The sequence below is a fragment of the Hyla sarda genome, chromosome 11 (genome assembly GCF_029499605.1).
Source record: "Hyla sarda isolate aHylSar1 chromosome 11, aHylSar1.hap1, whole genome shotgun sequence".
Taxonomy (NCBI): Eukaryota; Metazoa; Chordata; class Amphibia; order Anura; family Hylidae; genus Hyla; species Hyla sarda.
The window spans coordinates 10034598-10051818 of NC_079199.1; the positions used below are offsets into that span (position 1 = coordinate 10034598).

The 17221-nt window shown below is 45.7% G+C and overlaps 2 long non-coding RNA genes across 2 annotated transcripts in view; both read left to right on the forward strand.

Annotated features, from left to right (window-relative positions):
• The first annotated feature begins 1161 nt into the window (after nt 1–1161).
• On the forward strand, nt 1162–13181 carry LOC130295968 (uncharacterized). The gene is made up of 3 exons (XR_008849078.1): nt 1162–1332; nt 4949–4996; nt 13053–13181. It is a non-coding gene; the product is annotated as an uncharacterized LOC130295968 (long non-coding RNA).
• Nucleotides 13182–15537: 2356 nt separating this feature from the next.
• The window catches only part of LOC130295500 (uncharacterized), a 28378-nt gene continuing 26694 nt past the window's right edge, over nt 15538–17221 (forward strand). The window contains exon 1 of the long non-coding RNA XR_008848856.1: nt 15538–15671. This is a non-coding gene — a long non-coding RNA (uncharacterized LOC130295500). The remainder of the gene's footprint in view (nt 15672–17221) is intronic.

Sequence of the window (17221 nt, forward strand, 5' to 3'; positions counted from 1 at the left end):
CTCTCCTGCTCTGGACAGTTCCTGAAACAGACAGAGGTGTCAGCAGAGAGCACTGTGGTCAGACAGAAAAGAACAACTCAACTTTAGCAGCTGATAAGTACAGAAAGGATTACGATGTCTTAATAGAAGTAATTTACAAATCTGTTTAATTTTCTGGAATATCCCTTTAAGTCTATTTTATTGCCTGAACCAAGCTAAACTGCTTGCACAATGTCAATAGTGTTTATTAATAGTTATTTTAAGAGTCAAGTGAGCTTTTCAAAATTTCAGCTATCCCCGAAAAAGTGTTTGTGAAAACGGCTGTGCAAGAATTAAGTTGTGCTGCTATGCAGTGCAACTTGACTATTTTGATACATTAACCCCAGCTAATCCGCTGGTTTACTGTAACATCTTGCTAGACTGAGCACTATGTGCTGGCCCAGCAAGGAAGGGGTTAAGTAGTGCTGCTGAGAAGCGCTAGTTAATTCCTTTGTAATTCCTTTAGTGTGAGGAGTATACATTATACAGCCATCTTTATGGTTTATAATGTATACAGTAAAGAGAGTGATATTTACTATCTCGTCACTGGTCCGGGCCTCTTTTTGTGTTGCCCCGCCTACAGCTTTGATGTAACGAAGGAGGGTGGGGGCAGCATTAGTTAATTCCTTCCTTTCTGGGCTGAGCTGTTCCCGCGGCTGTCAGCTGCGAGCAGATCAGCCTATACATTGACAAGCAACATTCGAAAGTTCAACAAGCAGGGAACCCCCTTGAAGTTCAGAATGAATCTGGGATTGGGGGGCTTGGCTCGTTCAACTCTGCAAGGGTATTTTGGCAAGACTTGTGATATCACAGAGTAAAGGTGAAGGGTTATATAGGAAAGGCTGACAATGTCACAGGGTGAGGGGGTGGAGTTCTATGGGAAATGTTGGTGATGTCACAGAGGGAAGGGGCAGGGTTATATAAATAAGGCTGGTGATGTCAGAGAGTGAAGGGGCAGGGTTATATGAGAAAGGCTGGTGATGTCACAGAGTGAAGGGTGGGGTTATATAGGTAAGGCTGGTGATGTCACAGAGTGAAGGGGCGGGATTATATAGGGAAGGCTGGTGATGTCATAGAGTGAAGGGGCAGGGTTAGGAAATGCTATAATGTAGCATAGTGTAAAGTGACTCATATAGAGAAGATTGATGATGTCACAGTGAGGGGGCAAAATTATTTAGAAGTTCTAGAAGTTTCTTCATACAACCTGGCTGGGAAGCATCATGTGACCACGTTATGGAGGCGTGATTAAAGCCCAAGTAGACTGCAATAGCAGATGATGGCTTCTCGCCCAGAGGACTACATATGGGCAGATTGGTATGTTTTTCAAACTTCATATCTTCACCATTGATGCTGGTCAAGGTAATGAAGAAGATTTTAACGTAGATAACACGTTACGAATGGTAAGATCTGATGTCAGGTCCCTTTAAGGACAGAAAAAATCTTTATTAAAAGTCCAAGTGTAATGTGTTTCTGCTAGACAATACCCCTTCCTCAGACACAAGGACATGCTCTTGATGTCATTGTGTCCTTGATGTCCTCGTGTCTGAGAAAGGGGTATTGTCTAGCTGGAAACATGGAACACTTGGATTTTTTATAAAGATTTTTTTTTTTAAATGTTAAATGGTCAGCATAGAGGGATTATTTTCATTTCTTATGAACTAATAGTTTTCCCTGAAGGTTATTTAGTTATATTCAATGCTTGGGACCTAATGCAAAATCTGCAATAGGGACCTAAATCTATCATACAACAGTTCTAGCATCAGTATCTTTAAAGGGGCATTCCAACCAAATACATCTTATCCCCTATCCAAAGTATAGGGGATAAGATGTCTTATCGCGGGGGGCCCACCACTGGGACCCCACGCAATCTCCGTGCAGCCCCTGAATTCAGGGCCGGCTCTGCCTAAAGGCAAAATAGGCAGCCGCCTAGGGCACCCCCTTGATGGGGGGCGGCGCTCTGCCTGCCCCAAGGAAGTTAAACAACCAGCATCCGAACTACTCACTCAGCCAGCAGCATGAGGAGGTTTGTTACAGTGTGTCAGCCCAGTAGGAAATTGGGGCGTGCCAAAGGGTTGGAAAATGGGCGGAGTCAAGGGGCGGCAAAATTAGCTTTTGCCTAGGGTGGCAAAAATGTTTGCACCAGCCCTGCCCGCATTATATGCTGGGATGCTTCTCCAGTCTCAGAAACTTCTGTGGTTCTGGGACTGGAGACTTGACATCACGCCACGCCGCCTCGTGATGTCACACCACGCCCCCTCCATTCATGTCTATGGGAGGGGGCGTGACTGTGTCCAGTCCAGATGTTATGCCTCCAGTCACGGAAACACGGGGGATAAGATGTATTTGGCCAGTATACCCCTTTAGATGTGGCATGATAGACCTACTGGGTATTCCAAGTCCAGATGTGAGACTGACCTCTGCACCTGCTATAGTCAGGACTCTGACATGCAAAATGGTGGCCTCCAAAAGACCATTCTATGTCCTACATTTGTCAAGGCAGCCGGTTGTTCTGGAAGGTGGGTTTATCATACACAGGGTCTCTTCTCTGCACAGGATTTCTTCTCTGTACAAGGTTTTTTCTCTGTACAGGGTTTCTTCTCTGCAAAGGGTCTCATCTCTGCACAGGGATTCTTCTCTGCACAAGGTCTCTTATCTGCACAAGGTCTCTTCTCTGCACATGGTCTCTTCTCTGCACAGGGTCTCTTCTCTGCACAGGGTCTCTTCTCTGCACAGGGTCTCTTCTCTGCACAAGGTCTCTTCTCTGTACAGGGTTTCTTCTCTGCACAGGGTTTCTTCTCTGCACAGGGTCTCTTCTCTGCACAGGGTATTTTCTCTGCACAGGGTCTCTTCTCTGCACAGGGTCTCTTCTCTGTACAGGGTCTCTTCTCTGCACATTGTCTCTTCTCTGTACAGGGTCTCTTCTCTGCACATTGTCTCTTCTCTGCACAGGGTCTCTTCTCTGCACAGGGTTTCTTCTCTGTACAGGGTCTCTTCTCTGCCCATGGTCTTTTCTCTGCACAGGGTCTCTTCTCTGTACAGGGATTCTTCTCTGCACATGGTCTCTTCTCTGCACAGGGTCTCTTCTCTACAGGGTCTCTTCTCTGCACATTGTCTCTTCTCTGCAGAGGGTCTCTTCTCTGCAAAGGGTCTCTTCTCTGTACAGGGTTTCTTCTCTGCACATGGTCTCTTCTCTGCACAGGGTTTCTTCTCTGCACAGGGTCTCTTCTCTGCACAGGGTCTGTTCTCTGCACAGGGTCTCTTCTCTGCACAGGGTCTTTTCTCTGCACAGGGTCTCTTCTCTGCACAATGTCTCTTCTCTGTACAGGGTTTCTTCTCTGCACAGGGTTTCTTCTCTGCACAGGGTCTCTTCTCTGCACAGGGTTTCTTCTCTGCACAGGGTCTCTTCTCTGTACAGGGTCTCTTCTCTGTACAGGGTTTCTTCTCTGCACAGGGTTTCTTCTCTGCACAGGGTCTCTTCTCTGCACAGGGTATTTTCTCTGCACAGGGTCTCTTCTCTGCACAGGGTCTCTTCTCTGTACAGGGTCTCTTCTCTGCACATTGTCTCTTCTCTGTACAGGGTCTCTTCTCTGCACATTGTCTCTTCTCTGCACAGGGTCTCTTCTCTGCACAGGGTTTCTTCTCTGTACAGGGTCTCTTCTCTGCCCATGGTCTTTTCTCTGCACAGGGTCTCTTCTCTGTACAGGGATTCTTCTCTGCACATGGTCTCTTCTATGCACAGGGTCTCTTCTCTACAGGGTCTCTTCTCTGCACATTGTCTCTTCTCTGCAGAGGGTCTCTTCTCTGCAAAGGGTCTCTTCTCTGTACAGGGTTTCTTCTCTGCACATGGTCTCTTCTCTGCACAGGGTTTCTTCTCTGCACAGGGTCTCTTCTCTGCACAGGGTCTGTTCTCTGCACAGGGTCTCTTCTCTGCACAGGGTCTTTTCTCTGCACAGGGTCTCTTCTCTGCACAATGTCTCTTCTCTGTACAGGGTTTCTTCTCTGCACAGGGTTTCTTCTCTGCACAGGGTCTCTTCTCTGCACAGGGTTTCTTCTCTGCACAGGGTCTCTTCTCTGTACAGGGTCTCTTCTCTGTACAGGGTTTCTTCTCTGCACAGGGTTTCTTCTCTGCACAGGGTCTCTTCTCTGTACAGGGTATTTTCTCTGCACAGGGTCTCTTCTCTGCACAGGGTCTCTTCTCTGTACAGGGTCTCTTCTCTGCACATTGTCTCTTCTCTGTACAGGGTCTCTTCTCTGCACATTGTCTCTTCTCTGCACAGGGTCTCTTCTCTGCACAGGGTTTCTTCTCTGTACAGGGTCTCTTCTCTGCCCATGGTCTTTTCTCTGCACAGGGTCTCTTCTCTGTACAGGGATTCTTCTCTGCACATGGTCTCTTCTCTGCACAGGGTCTCTTCTCTACAGGGTCTCTTCTCTGCACATTGTCTCTTCTCTGCAGAGGGTCTCTTCTCTGCAAAGGGTCTCTTCTCTGTACAGGGTTTCTTCTCTGCACATGGTCTCTTCTCTGCACAGGGTTTCTTCTCTGCACAGGGTCTCTTCTCTGCACAGGGTCTGTTCTCTGCACAGGGTCTCTTCTCTGCACAGGGTCTTTTCTCTGCACAGGGTCTCTTCTCTGCACAATGTCTCTTCTCTGTACAGGGTTTCTTCTCTGCACAGGGTTTCTTCTCTGCACAGGGTCTCTTCTCTGCACAGAGACCCTTCTCTGAACATGATCTCTTCTCTGCACATTGTCTCTTCTCTGCACAGGGTCACTTCTCTGCACAGGGTCTCTTCTCTGCACAGGGTCTCTTCTCTGCACAGGGTCACTTCTCTGCACAGGGTCTCTTCTCTGCACAGTCCTCCAGGATATTATTGATACAGGAAAGGAAACAATGGAGCTGATTATATACCGCCCCTCCTGCTTCTGTATTCACAGCACCGGTACATCTGCCACATCGAACTCTATGGAATTCTTTATTGCTCGGTAAGTAAAACATCATTCATTTTTAAACTGCAATTTCTGGAACGTGTTTGAAAAGTCTGAATGCTTTGTCAGAACAGAGGCCGAGATCATAAGTGAAATGTGTTTTCCCAAGTGGATTACGCCACAATTTAATTTCATCGCGCCGCTCTTGTCATCTTCATTTTTCGTACCAATCAGTGAGTCTGACACTTCTATTCCAGGATATCAAGTGGAGTTTACCAGGAGTTTTACCATTTACATTCTTTGTGCCTGCCCTACTTTTTTGCTTGGAGCAAAGGAGCAGTAAAAAAACATAGAAAATAACGGACTCCAAACTGACTTGAAATGTAAAAATGTTGACATGACCCGCTAAAATAAGTCAACCTGAAAGTCCAATGCATTAAAGGGGTACCCCGGTGGAAAAGAAAATGTTTTCAAATCCACTTGTGCTAGAAAGTAATACAGATTTGTAGATTACTTATATTAAAAAATCTTAATCCTTCCAGTACTTATCTGCTGCTGTATGCTCCACAGGAAGTTGTATAGTTCTTTCCAGTTTGACCATAGTGCTCTCTGCTGCCACCTCTGTTTTTGTCAGGAGCCGTCCAGAGCAGGAGAGGTTTGCTATTGGGATCTGCTCCTGCTCTGGACAGTTCCTGACATGGACAGAGGTGTCAGCGGAGAGCACTGTGTCAGACTGGAAAGAACTACACAACTTTCCTTGGAGCATACAGCAGCTGATAAGTACTGGAAGGTTTAAAATTTTTATATAGAAGTAATTTACAAATCTGTATAACTTTACGGCACCAGTTGATTTAAAACTTTATTTTCCCCTCCGGAGTATTGCTTTAAGTCAGTTGTCTTCAAACTGTGGCCCTCCAGATGTTGCAAAACTACAATTCCCAGAATGCCCGGACAGCTGTTGGTGTCAAAGTGATCCCAAGAACGGTGGGCAAAAATCCCAGAACCACACAGGGGACCTAGTGAATGACCTGCAGAGAGCTGGGACCAAAATAACAAAGGCTACCATCAGTAACACACTACGCCACCAGGGACTCAAATCATGCAGTGCCAGACGTGTCCCCCTGCTTAATCCAGTACATGTTCGGGCCCGTCTGAAGTTTGCTAGAGAGCATTTAGATGACCCAGAAGAGTATTGGGAGAATGTCATATGGTCAGATGAAATCAAAGTAGAACTTTTTGGTAAAAACTCAACTCATCGTGTTTGGAGGAGAAAGAATGCTGAGTTGCATCCAAAGAACACCGTACCTACTGTGAAGCTTGGGGGGGGGGGGGGGGGGCGCAAACATCATGCTTTGGGGCTATTTTTCTGCAAAGGGACCAGGACGGCTGATCCATGTAAAGGAAAGAACGACAGGGGCCATGTATTGTGAGATTTGGAGTGAAAATCTCCTTCCATTAGCAAGGGCATTGAGGATGAAACATGGCTGGGTCTTTCAGCATGACAATGATCCCAAACACACTGCCCGGGCAACAAAGGAGTGGCTTCGTAAGACACATTTCAAGGTCCTGGAGTGGCTAGCCAGTCTTCAGATCTCAACTCCAAAGAAAACCTTTGGAGGGAGTTGAAAGTCCGTGTTGCCCAGCAACAGCCCCAAAACATCACTGCTCTAGAGGAGATCTGCATGGAGGAATGGGCCAAAATACCAGCAACAGTGTGTGAAAACCTTGTGAAGACTTACAGAAAACGTTTGACCTCTGTCATTGGTTAAAGGGGATATAACAAAGTATTGAGATGAACTTTTATTATTGATCAAATACTTATTTTCCACCATAATTTGCAAATAAATTCTTTAGAAATCAGACAATGTGATTTTATGGATTTTTTTTCTCATTCTGTCTCTCATAGTTCAGGTTATAACCTATGATGGAAATTACAGCCTTATCTTTATAAGTGGGAGAACTTGCACAATCTGTGGCTGACTAAATACTTCCCCCCCCACTGTGTGTGTGTGTGTATATATATATATATATATATATATATATATATATATATATATATATACAATTTTGGGAAGTCACTAATCCTCAAGGGTGTTAATATCTTTACTGTCCCCTGTCAATATTTCCCAGCATTTATATTGAAAATGAAGATGATGAATATACAAAGGGACCCAAATGTCTATTAAACATGATAAAGACGTCTATGGCTCATTGAAAAAAATACATTGAAAGAACATCTCAGTTGGATGCCACAAAGGGACATGAGTCTCGCTCAGATCTGACGGTTCTATACAGCACTAGTTAATACCTGTAAAACTATCAAAGAATCATAAATGTTAACCATAGGAGCCATTTACTTTTCACTAACTGTTTTGTTATAAACCTTCCCGATCCCCCAGGGAAATTATTCTACATCAAAAACATAATTACATTTTGTATTCCTGCCGAGCAGGTCACTTGGCAATGAGCAATTCCACCGACGCCGTAAAGTTTAGAGAACTATAACAATCGGCTCCACAAGCAGTTTAATTAATTGGAACAGCACTTATGGGGTTAAATGGGATCTTCATCATGTTTTACTTTGTTTATAATTAACAAGTTTTAATTGCTTCAAATTTTTTCAGTTCTTTCCTTCTATTTTTCATAACAAATTGGCTTAAAATGTTTATGATTAAGAAAAGATTAGTGTGAAAACTTTTGCGCTTTAGGCTGAAGTCGTATATATAGCAAGAGTATTTATTGTGATCAAGGCAAGTGGGAGTCCATTGTACACAGCCCATACATGGTCCACTTACTAAAATATATCACTTCATGGCTGAAGATTATTACTATAATATCATTACCATGTACAAGAATACAATAATACTGTCCCTATGTACAAAAATGTTACTACTATAATACTGCTCCTATGTACAAGAATATAACTACTATAATGTGGAGGGGAGATAGAGAGATAGGACCGCACCGCGGTCACCCACAATATCCGGGAGTGTGTACACTGTGACAGGGGAAGTCGGAGGTATGGAGCGGGGTGGTGCAAAAAAGCAGGAGAGAACAATGTCCAAAATAGCAAAGTGAGAAAAAAAGGTTGCTTCTGCACTCACCCTTCTTGCGCTGTGTCACTGAGTTAGTCCATGTACGGCCGGCCGCTGTACGGGAGATGATACGGAGAGATCGCTGCAGCCGGAGCTGAGCGGTGACAGCTACGAGCTCGTTTCGCGGTTAAAACCGCTTCTTCGGGCCTCACCTCGTGTCTGTCTAAGCGCATCCTTTATCTGGGCGCTCCTATGACGTCATCCTCGGTAGGAGGAGACTAGTGTTACCTGTTCAGGTACGTGATTGACATTCACAAAAAATGTTATCAAAGTGGATAAAAACGAAGAAGTTGCAATAAGAATATAAAATGTGTTAGGGGGGAGTGAGATAAATTCAAACAAAAGGGGAAGTCTATATGTACACGTGGATTGTAGAATTAGTTCATGTCAGTGTACGGGGCGTCATACACTTGAGCTCACAGAAATACTGTAAGCTCGTTGCGATCATTAAGCCCCAAAATGCCCATGGCATCGGTCTTAATGATCCAATGTGCCTCTCGCTGTCGGAGGACTTTCTCTCTGGCTGTGCCCCCGGTGGCTATTTTTTCTATGCCGCAGAAAATCAGTGTTTTTTCATCACTGTTGTGGTGAGCCTTCATATGCTCGATTAGTCTGGCCGAGCCGATCCCTGTTTTAAGGGACCGTTTGTGCTCCCTGAATCTAGAAAAAAGCCAGCGTTTGGTGGATCCTATGTAGTACCTTTTACAGGGACATAGGATCGCATATATGACCCATTCTGATCTGCAGAAAATAAAGTCATGTATAGAAATGTCACAGTTACCCAATTTTATGTAGGCGCCTCTGTACATCTGGGGGCAGTGAATACATGTCCCACATTTGTAGTTTCCTTTTAATTCATTTTTCGCCATCCAGTTCTCGCCAAGTTTTTTGCTGGAGAAAGAGGAGGAGACTAATTGGTTTTTCAGACTTTCACTCCTGCGGAAAGTGACCAGCGGTTTTTTCATTGCGGCTTTTTGTAGGACAGGATCTCTTTCGAGAATGTGCCAATTATTGAGGAGAGCTTTTCTGATGACAGTGGCAAGAGGGTTATATTGAAAGGAAAAAACAAATCTATGCTCTTCAATGTCTTTTTCCGTTTTAGCAGACGTGGCATGTTTTTCATTTTTCTTGTATTTTTTGTTGATCATGTCACTGCGGGGAATCTTTTTCACTCTCTCCAGAGCTTCTTTAAGTAACCTGGGAGGATAACCTCTTTCTTGGAATCTGCTGGTGAGTTCGTCAGCTTGTTTTATGAAACCTTCTTCTGTACTATTAATCTTTTTTATCCGGAGATATTGGCTGTATGGTAGAGCATTTTTTGTGTGCTGAGGATGATAGCTTTGGTAGTGGAGATACGAGTTGGTGGCTGTCTCCTTTCTGTATCCTGTGGTTGTTATGTTGCCATCTCTAATGTGGATCTCTACGTCCAGAAATTCAATTTTTTCGGCTGAAAATTTACTGGTGAAGAACATGTTCATCCTGTTATGATTATTAAGGTATTGCACAAACTCGTTGAATTCGCATTCTTCGCCTTCCCATGCAATAAACACATCGTCCACAAAGCGACTGTACAATTTAATATGCCCGATATAAGGATTTTGTGAACTGTAGATGATCTTCTGCTCAAGTGCTGCCAAAAAAAGGTTTGCGAAGGTACATGCGACCGGGGTCCCCATCGCCGTACCTGTACGCTGGGAGTACCAATCCCCATCAAATGTGAAGCAATTGTTGGTGAGAATTAACTCCAAGCCCTCTTTCACAAAGTTAGTGTAAGCTTCACTTTTGCCGGCGGTGATCAGGAAATCACCTATTACCCGGATCCCCAATTCTTGTGGGATCCGGGTATAGAGGCTCTCTACATCAATGGTAGCCAGTCTGTATGAGTCAGACCATTGGGTGCTGTCTAGAGTTTTTAGGAAGCTGTCTGTGTCCTTCAGGTAAGAAGGTACACTTACCAGTAAAGGTCTCAATAGCCAGTCCAGATACTGGGAGAGGTATTCCAAGGGCGCCCCAATTCCTGCAACAATGGGTCTCCCCGGGGGAGATTCCAGGCTTTTGTGAACCTTAGGTAAAAAATACCAGTGCGGTTTTTTTGCGCATTCTGGTATAAGCTTTTCAGCTTTCTTCTTGTCCAGAAGTTCTTTCTCCACATTCTTGTGCAAGTATGTGGAGAAAGGACTTCTGGACAAGAAGAAAGCTGAAAAGCTTATACCAGAATGCGCAAAAAAACCGCACTGGTATTTTTTACCTAAGGTTCACAAAAGCCTGGAATCTCCCCCGGGGAGACCCATTGTTGCAGGAATTGGGGCGCCCTTGGAATACCTCTCCCAGTATCTGGACTGGCTATTGAGACCTTTACTGGTAAGTGTACCTTCTTACCTGAAGGACACAGACAGCTTCCTAAAAACTCTAGACAGCACCCAATGGTCTGACTCATACAGACTGGCTACCATTGATGTAGAGAGCCTCTATACCCGGATCCCACAAGAATTGGGGATCCGGGTAATAGGTGATTTCCTGATCACCGCCGGCAAAAGTGAAGCTTACACTAACTTTGTGAAAGAGGGCTTGGAGTTAATTCTCACCAACAATTGCTTCACATTTGATGGGGATTGGTACTCCCAGCGTACAGGTACGGCGATGGGGACTCCGGTCGCATGTACCTTCGCAAACCTTTTTTTGGCAGCACTTGAGCAGAAGATCATCTACAGTTCACAAAATCCTTATATCGGGCATATTAAATTGTACAGTCGCTTTGTGGACGATGTGTTTATTGCATGGGAAGGCGAAGAATGCGAATTCAACGAGTTTGTGCAGTACCTTAATAATCATAACAGGATGAACATGTTCTTCACCAGTAAATTTTCAGCCGAAAAAATTGAATTTCTGGACGTAGAGATCCACATTAGAGATGGCAACATAACAACCACAGGATACAGAAAGGAGACAGCCACCAACTCGTATCTCCACTACCAAAGCTATCATCCTCAGCACACAAAAAATGCTCTACCATACAGCCAATATCTCCGGATAAAAAAGATTAATAGTACAGAAGAAGGTTTCATAAAACAAGCTGACGAACTCACCAGCAGATTCCAAGAAAGAGGTTATCCTCCCAGGTTACTTAAAGAAGCTCTGGAGAGAGTGAAAAAGATTCCCCGCAGTGACATGATCAACAAAAAATACAAGAAAAATGAAAAACATGCCACGTCTGCTAAAACGGAAAAAGACATTGAAGAGCATAGATTTGTTTTTTCCTTTCAATATAACCCTCTTGCCACTGTCATCAGAAAAGCTCTCCTGAATAATTGGCACATTCTCGAAAGAGATCCTGTCCTACAAAAAGCCGCAATGAAAAAACCGCTGGTCACTTTCCGCAGGAGTGAAAGTCTGAAAAACCAATTAGTCTCCTCCTCTTTCTCCAGCAAAAAACTTGGCGAGAACTGGATGGCGAAAAATGAATTAAAAGGAAACTACAAATGTGGGACATGTATTCACTGCCCCCAGATGTACAGAGGCGCCTACATAAAATTGGGTAACTGTGACATTTCTATACATGACTTTATTTTCTGCAGATCAGAATGGGTCATATATGCGATCCTATGTCCCTGTAAAAGGTACTACATAGGATCCACCAAACGCTGCCTTTTTTCTAGATTCAGGGAGCACAAACGGTCCCTTAAAACAGGGATCGGCTCGGCCAGACTAATCGAGCATATGAAGGCTCACCACAACAGTGATGAAAAAACACTGATTTTCTGCGGCATAGAAAAAATAGCCACCGGGGGCACAGCCAGAGAGAAAGTCCTCCGACAGCGAGAGGCACATTGGATCATTAAGACCGATGCCATGGGCATTTTGGGGCTTAATGATCGCAACGAGCTTACAGTATTTCTGTGAGCTCAAGTGTATGACGCCCCGTACACTGACATGAACTAATTCTACAATCCACGTGTACATATAGACTTCCCCTTTTGTTTGAATTTATCTCACTCCCCCCTAACACATTTTATATTCTTATTGCAACTTCTTCGTTTTTATCCACTTTGATAACATTTTTTGTGAATGTCAATCACGTACCTGAACAGGTAACACTAGTCTCCTCCTACCGAGGATGACGTCATAGGAGCGCCCAGATAAAGGATGCGCTTAGACAGACACGAGGTGAGGCCCGAAGAAGCGGTTTTAACCGCGAAACGAGCTCGTAGCTGTCACCGCTCAGCTCCGGCTGCAGCGATCTCTCCGTATCATCTCCCGTACAGCGGCCGGCCGTACATGGACTAACTCAGTGACACAGCGCAAGAAGGGTGAGTGCAGAAGCAACCTTTTTTTCTCACTTTGCTATAACTACTATAATACTGCTCCTATATACAAAAATATAACTACTATAATACTGCTCCTATATACAAGAATATAAGTACTATAATACTGCCACCTATATACAAGAATATATCTACTATAATACTGCCTCCTATATACAAGAATATATCTACTATAATACTGCTCCTATATACAAGAATATAACTACTATAATACTGCTCCTATATACAAGAATATAACTACTATAATACTGCTCCTATATACAAGAATATAACTACTATAATACTGCTCCTATATACAAGAATATAATTACTATAATACTGCTCCTATATACAAGAATATAACTACTATAATACTGCCCCTATATATAAGAATATAACTACTATAATACAGCTCCTATGTACTAGAATGTTGACTTGCAAAACAAGTAAATACTTGTTAAAGAGAGAGAACACATGGAGATTTCCTCACTGACGCCATTTGCTCTATAATTTATATAGACCTTTTATTTATCATATTTTATCCCACAATTCCGCAGTAATAATAAATATCCTTTTATCTTCTTTTTTATAAGAATTCAAGTCATGTAGCCGAAAAAAAAAAGGTGGAATTCTTGTTTGTGAGAGAATGTATTGTTTCGCTTCAGAGATTTGCGGTATTTTTCATTCTCTGTAAATTACCAATAATTGTTCTGTCAGGATTTTTTGGAGCCGGAGTCTTTCTGTAGGGACGGAGCCGACACATCAAGGCGTCAGGAATAAACTGAGAGCAATCCTCACGTGGATCCTACCAGCTGTCATCCATTTCCTCATATTAAAGATATTCCCTTTGGCCACTGTTTGCCAGTACAAAGTGAGTGCGGCATCTTCAAGTTCCCTCTTATTATTGGCATAGTAAGTAGATCAACTATTTGTGGGTTGGATGCGGCATCGAGATGATGGGCTCCGAATTTATTGATATGAAGAAGCCATCGAGTTAGTTATTTCCCAGGGGAGTCGGTTTGATGATGCACAAATTATCCTTCATTTACTAACATGGCTTTAATTGTTACCTCTTCCTTTTGGATGTTCCTTAACTCTTTCTGACTACACAACTGTCTCTAAAATCAGATAAGATATGTGATCGCAGCGGGTCCTGCAGCTTGGACATCACACCCCCTCCCATAGACATGGATTGAGGGGGCGTGACCTCACGACCACGGCCATCCAAAATCACTGAAACCCCCCTTTCCCCGCGATCAGTAATTTTATCCCCTATCCAATGGATAGGGGATAAGAAGTCTAGGGGCGGAGTACCCCTTTAATTTACATCCAAGTATTCACCATGCATGGAAAGTAGGAGAGAAGATCCAGGAGGAATCCCGATCATCAGAAAAGGAAACAGACGTTGTCCTCTTCTGATCATGGGGATTCCTCCTGGATCTTCTCTCGAGTTTGACATGCCGCCCTAGGCCTTGGGGCAGGGTTGGACGTTGCCAGTCCCAGATACATATACATGACGCGACCACAACCGTCACGCCCCCTGCCATAGACATGAATGGAGGGGGGTATGACATCCCGACCAACATGAATGTTCAGAATGCCGGGGGGGGGGGCTGTCTGAAGATTGTCTGGGCCCCCTACAATTAGGCATCTTATCCCCTATCCTTTAGACAGGGGATAAGATGTCTAGGGGTGGATTACCCATATAATTTACATCCAAGTAAGAAAGTTTTGTGACGTCACCTTGCATGGAAAGCAGGAGACAAGATCCAGGAGAATTCCTGTTCATCAGAAGAGGAAACGGACATTGTCTTCTTCTGATGATGGATCTTCCTACTTGATTTTCGCTCCAGTTTGATGTGCAGCCCCCGGCTTTTAGGAGTGTTCGGACTTTGGCACCCCCTAGGTACATATACAGACAGGTGCAAAGTGGTGTTGTGTCCAGAGCGCAATGCAAGAAGGTGAGTGCATCGCTTGTATCACCTATCCTGCAGTGAAGCTAAGAGGTAATGGCACATAGAGCGCCTTATTGTGTTTTTTTTTTTTCATATTTGCTTTGATGTATGAAAGGAAATACCTACGTAGAGGATGGGTAGGATTACATTTTTGGGCATAGCTACAAGGTCCTGCACACTGAATAGACATGACATGTAATAGCAAAACTTGGACGGGGCCCTACTCCTCCATGACCACAGGCGGTGAGATGGTTGAGGACCATTTGCCCATTTACTTCTTTTTTCTAGTATAATTGTGTTCTACACTCTATAAGGCTTGACTTTTTCACTTTCTCCTTTTTTCCAGAAAAAATAGCCTCACCTCCAAGACTGCTAGGCTGCCATCACAAATGTATGCTAAGCCGACTCAGTTTCCCTCCGTTGTTGTAGAAAAACGCCAGAGAGAAATTGAACATGAATAAGACCGTTCAGATTAATCTGACATCTTAATAGGGACACCAGATCATTAGTCACTATAAGTGGGAACAGATCCTGCAGTGCTTTACCACACAACCTTCAAAAATAACTGGGTGCCAGACCATGTCACAACTGATGCACTTTGCCATCATTTGCAGCATCAGTTGTGGCCGGTGATCTGAGCCGGATCAGTGGACATATGTGACAGTGTGACACTCACCGGAGGAGACTGGAGGTGGACCCGCTGGACCCGCGTGGCAGGTGTAGAGAGTCGCCCCAGGGAGCGGAGTCTAAGATGCCGCTGGTCTTCGCCAGAGCCCGCCGCAAAGCAGGTTGGTCCAGGTCACTACCGCTGGCACGACTCGACCACGCGGGCTGCCGAGGTGATACTTGGCACTAGGAGATGGCACCGAGGTAGTAGGCAGGCAACCGGCCAGGTGGATGGACGGAGCAGGAGGATAGCCTGGGAGTAAGTCAGGTGGCACAGGTAAGTAGTCAGGAACGTAAGGTAGGTCAAGGGCAGGCGGCAAGGTAAGTAGTCAAGGCGTAGCAATAGGTCAAGGGCAGGCAGCACAAATTCGTAGTCAGGGACGTAGCAAAGGTCAGATAGCACGGTTAGTCAGAACAGTATAATGAGTACGCTTTCTCTAGGGCAATAGCACAAAGATCCGTCAGGGAACAAAGGAAATGACACACTTAAATAGGGTTGGGCATAAACAGGTGATGAATAGAAAATGATTACTGTCCCTTTAAATCATACTGAGAGGTGCGCGCGCGCCCTAGGGGAGAGACGCGCGCACACCAGCACTGCTGCAGGAAGCTCAGGAGGCGCGCAGAGAGGAGCCCAGGGACGTGGCACCCGTGCGAGAGGGACGAGGTGGCAACCCAGCGGTGAGGACTCGGGAAAAGGAGCCAGAAGTAGAAGGTAAGTGGCGGGGAGGAGAGCGCTGAGACCCGGGGACACGAGAGTGGGGGAGAAGCCGCAGGCGGCCCCGTTCATGCCACTGTTCATGCCTACTTGACAATCTGCCCTAGGTAGCGGACTCTCAACTAGGCAATGGTCCCTGCGCTGGACTAAAGTGCAGGGGTTTCACAAGTCGAAACAACAAACAAATGAGTGAAAGTCAGGGAAACAGGTCAGAACATGAACGGTTAACCAAGTGTAATGTCAGTTCTCTGTGTTTTTATTTATTTATTTTTCTGTTTTTTGGGTCTAGGTTTGTATCTGAACAGTTTTCTGTGCTATTCTCCCTGGCTAGGGATGAGTTAATGCTCAGATAGGGTCATGTATACCTGAGCTCTGCTCAAACCAGGGGGTCTTCCTTTAGAAGCAGACATCAGCTGACCTGATTCAGAAGGCTGAATGGGGGGTCAATAAGGGGTCAGAAAGGTAAGTGTCAGTGTCACGATGCCGGCTGGCAGGAGGTGGATCCTCTGTGCCAGAGAGGGATGGCGAGGACCGTGCTAGTGGACCGGTTCTAAGACACTACTGGTTTTCACCAGAGCCCGCCGCAAAGCGGGATGGTCTTGCTGCGGCGGTAGTGACCAGGTCGTATCCACTAGCAACGGCACCTCTCTGGCTGCTGAAGATAGGCGAGGTACAAGGGAGTAGGCAGAAGCAAAGTCGGACGTAGCAGAAGGTCGGGGGCAGGCGGCAAGGTTCGTAGTCAGGGGAGATAGCAATAGTTCTGGTACACAGGGTATAAACACACAAAGAACGCTTTCACTGGCACTAAGGCAACAAGATCCGGCAAGGGAGTGCAAGGGAGGAGACTAGATATAAGCAGGGAACAGGTGGGAACCAATTAAGCTAATTGGGCCAGGCACCAATCATTGGTGCACTGGCCCTTTAAGTCTCAGGGAGCTGGCGCGCGCGCGCCCTAGAGAGCGGAGCCGCGCGCGCCAGCACATGACCGCAGGAGACGGGAACGGGTAAGCGACCTGGGATGCGACTCGCAAGCGGGCGCGTCCCGCTGTGCGAATCGCATCCCCAACGGCCATGGCAGAGCAGCGCTCCCGGTCAGCGCTGACCGGGGAGCTGCAGGAAGAAGGGCGCCGTGAGCGCTCCGGGGAGGAGCGGGGACCCGGAGCGCTAGGCGTAACAGTACCCCCCCCCTTAGGTCTCCCCTTCTCTTTATCGGGAAACTGCCTCCCCTGGGATGAGGACACCGGGAAAGGATGGGGGGATTCCTCAACGGCAGGCAGAACCGCAGGAGTAGGAATGGGGAGAGAGGGCAGAGGGCGGGACCTGGCACGGGGCAGTGTGACACCAGGACGAGGGCCATGAGGGGACACAGAAGCTTGCCTGATGGAACTGGGAGGGGGGAGGGGCATTTCCTGTGGCAGGCAGAGTCCTTAATGACCTTAGGGGGACCAGATACAGGAGGAACCACAGAGTTACGGCAAGGGTTACTGGGAACCGGTTTTAGACAGTTCTTGGAACAAGAGGACCCCCAACTCTTGATCTCCCCAGTG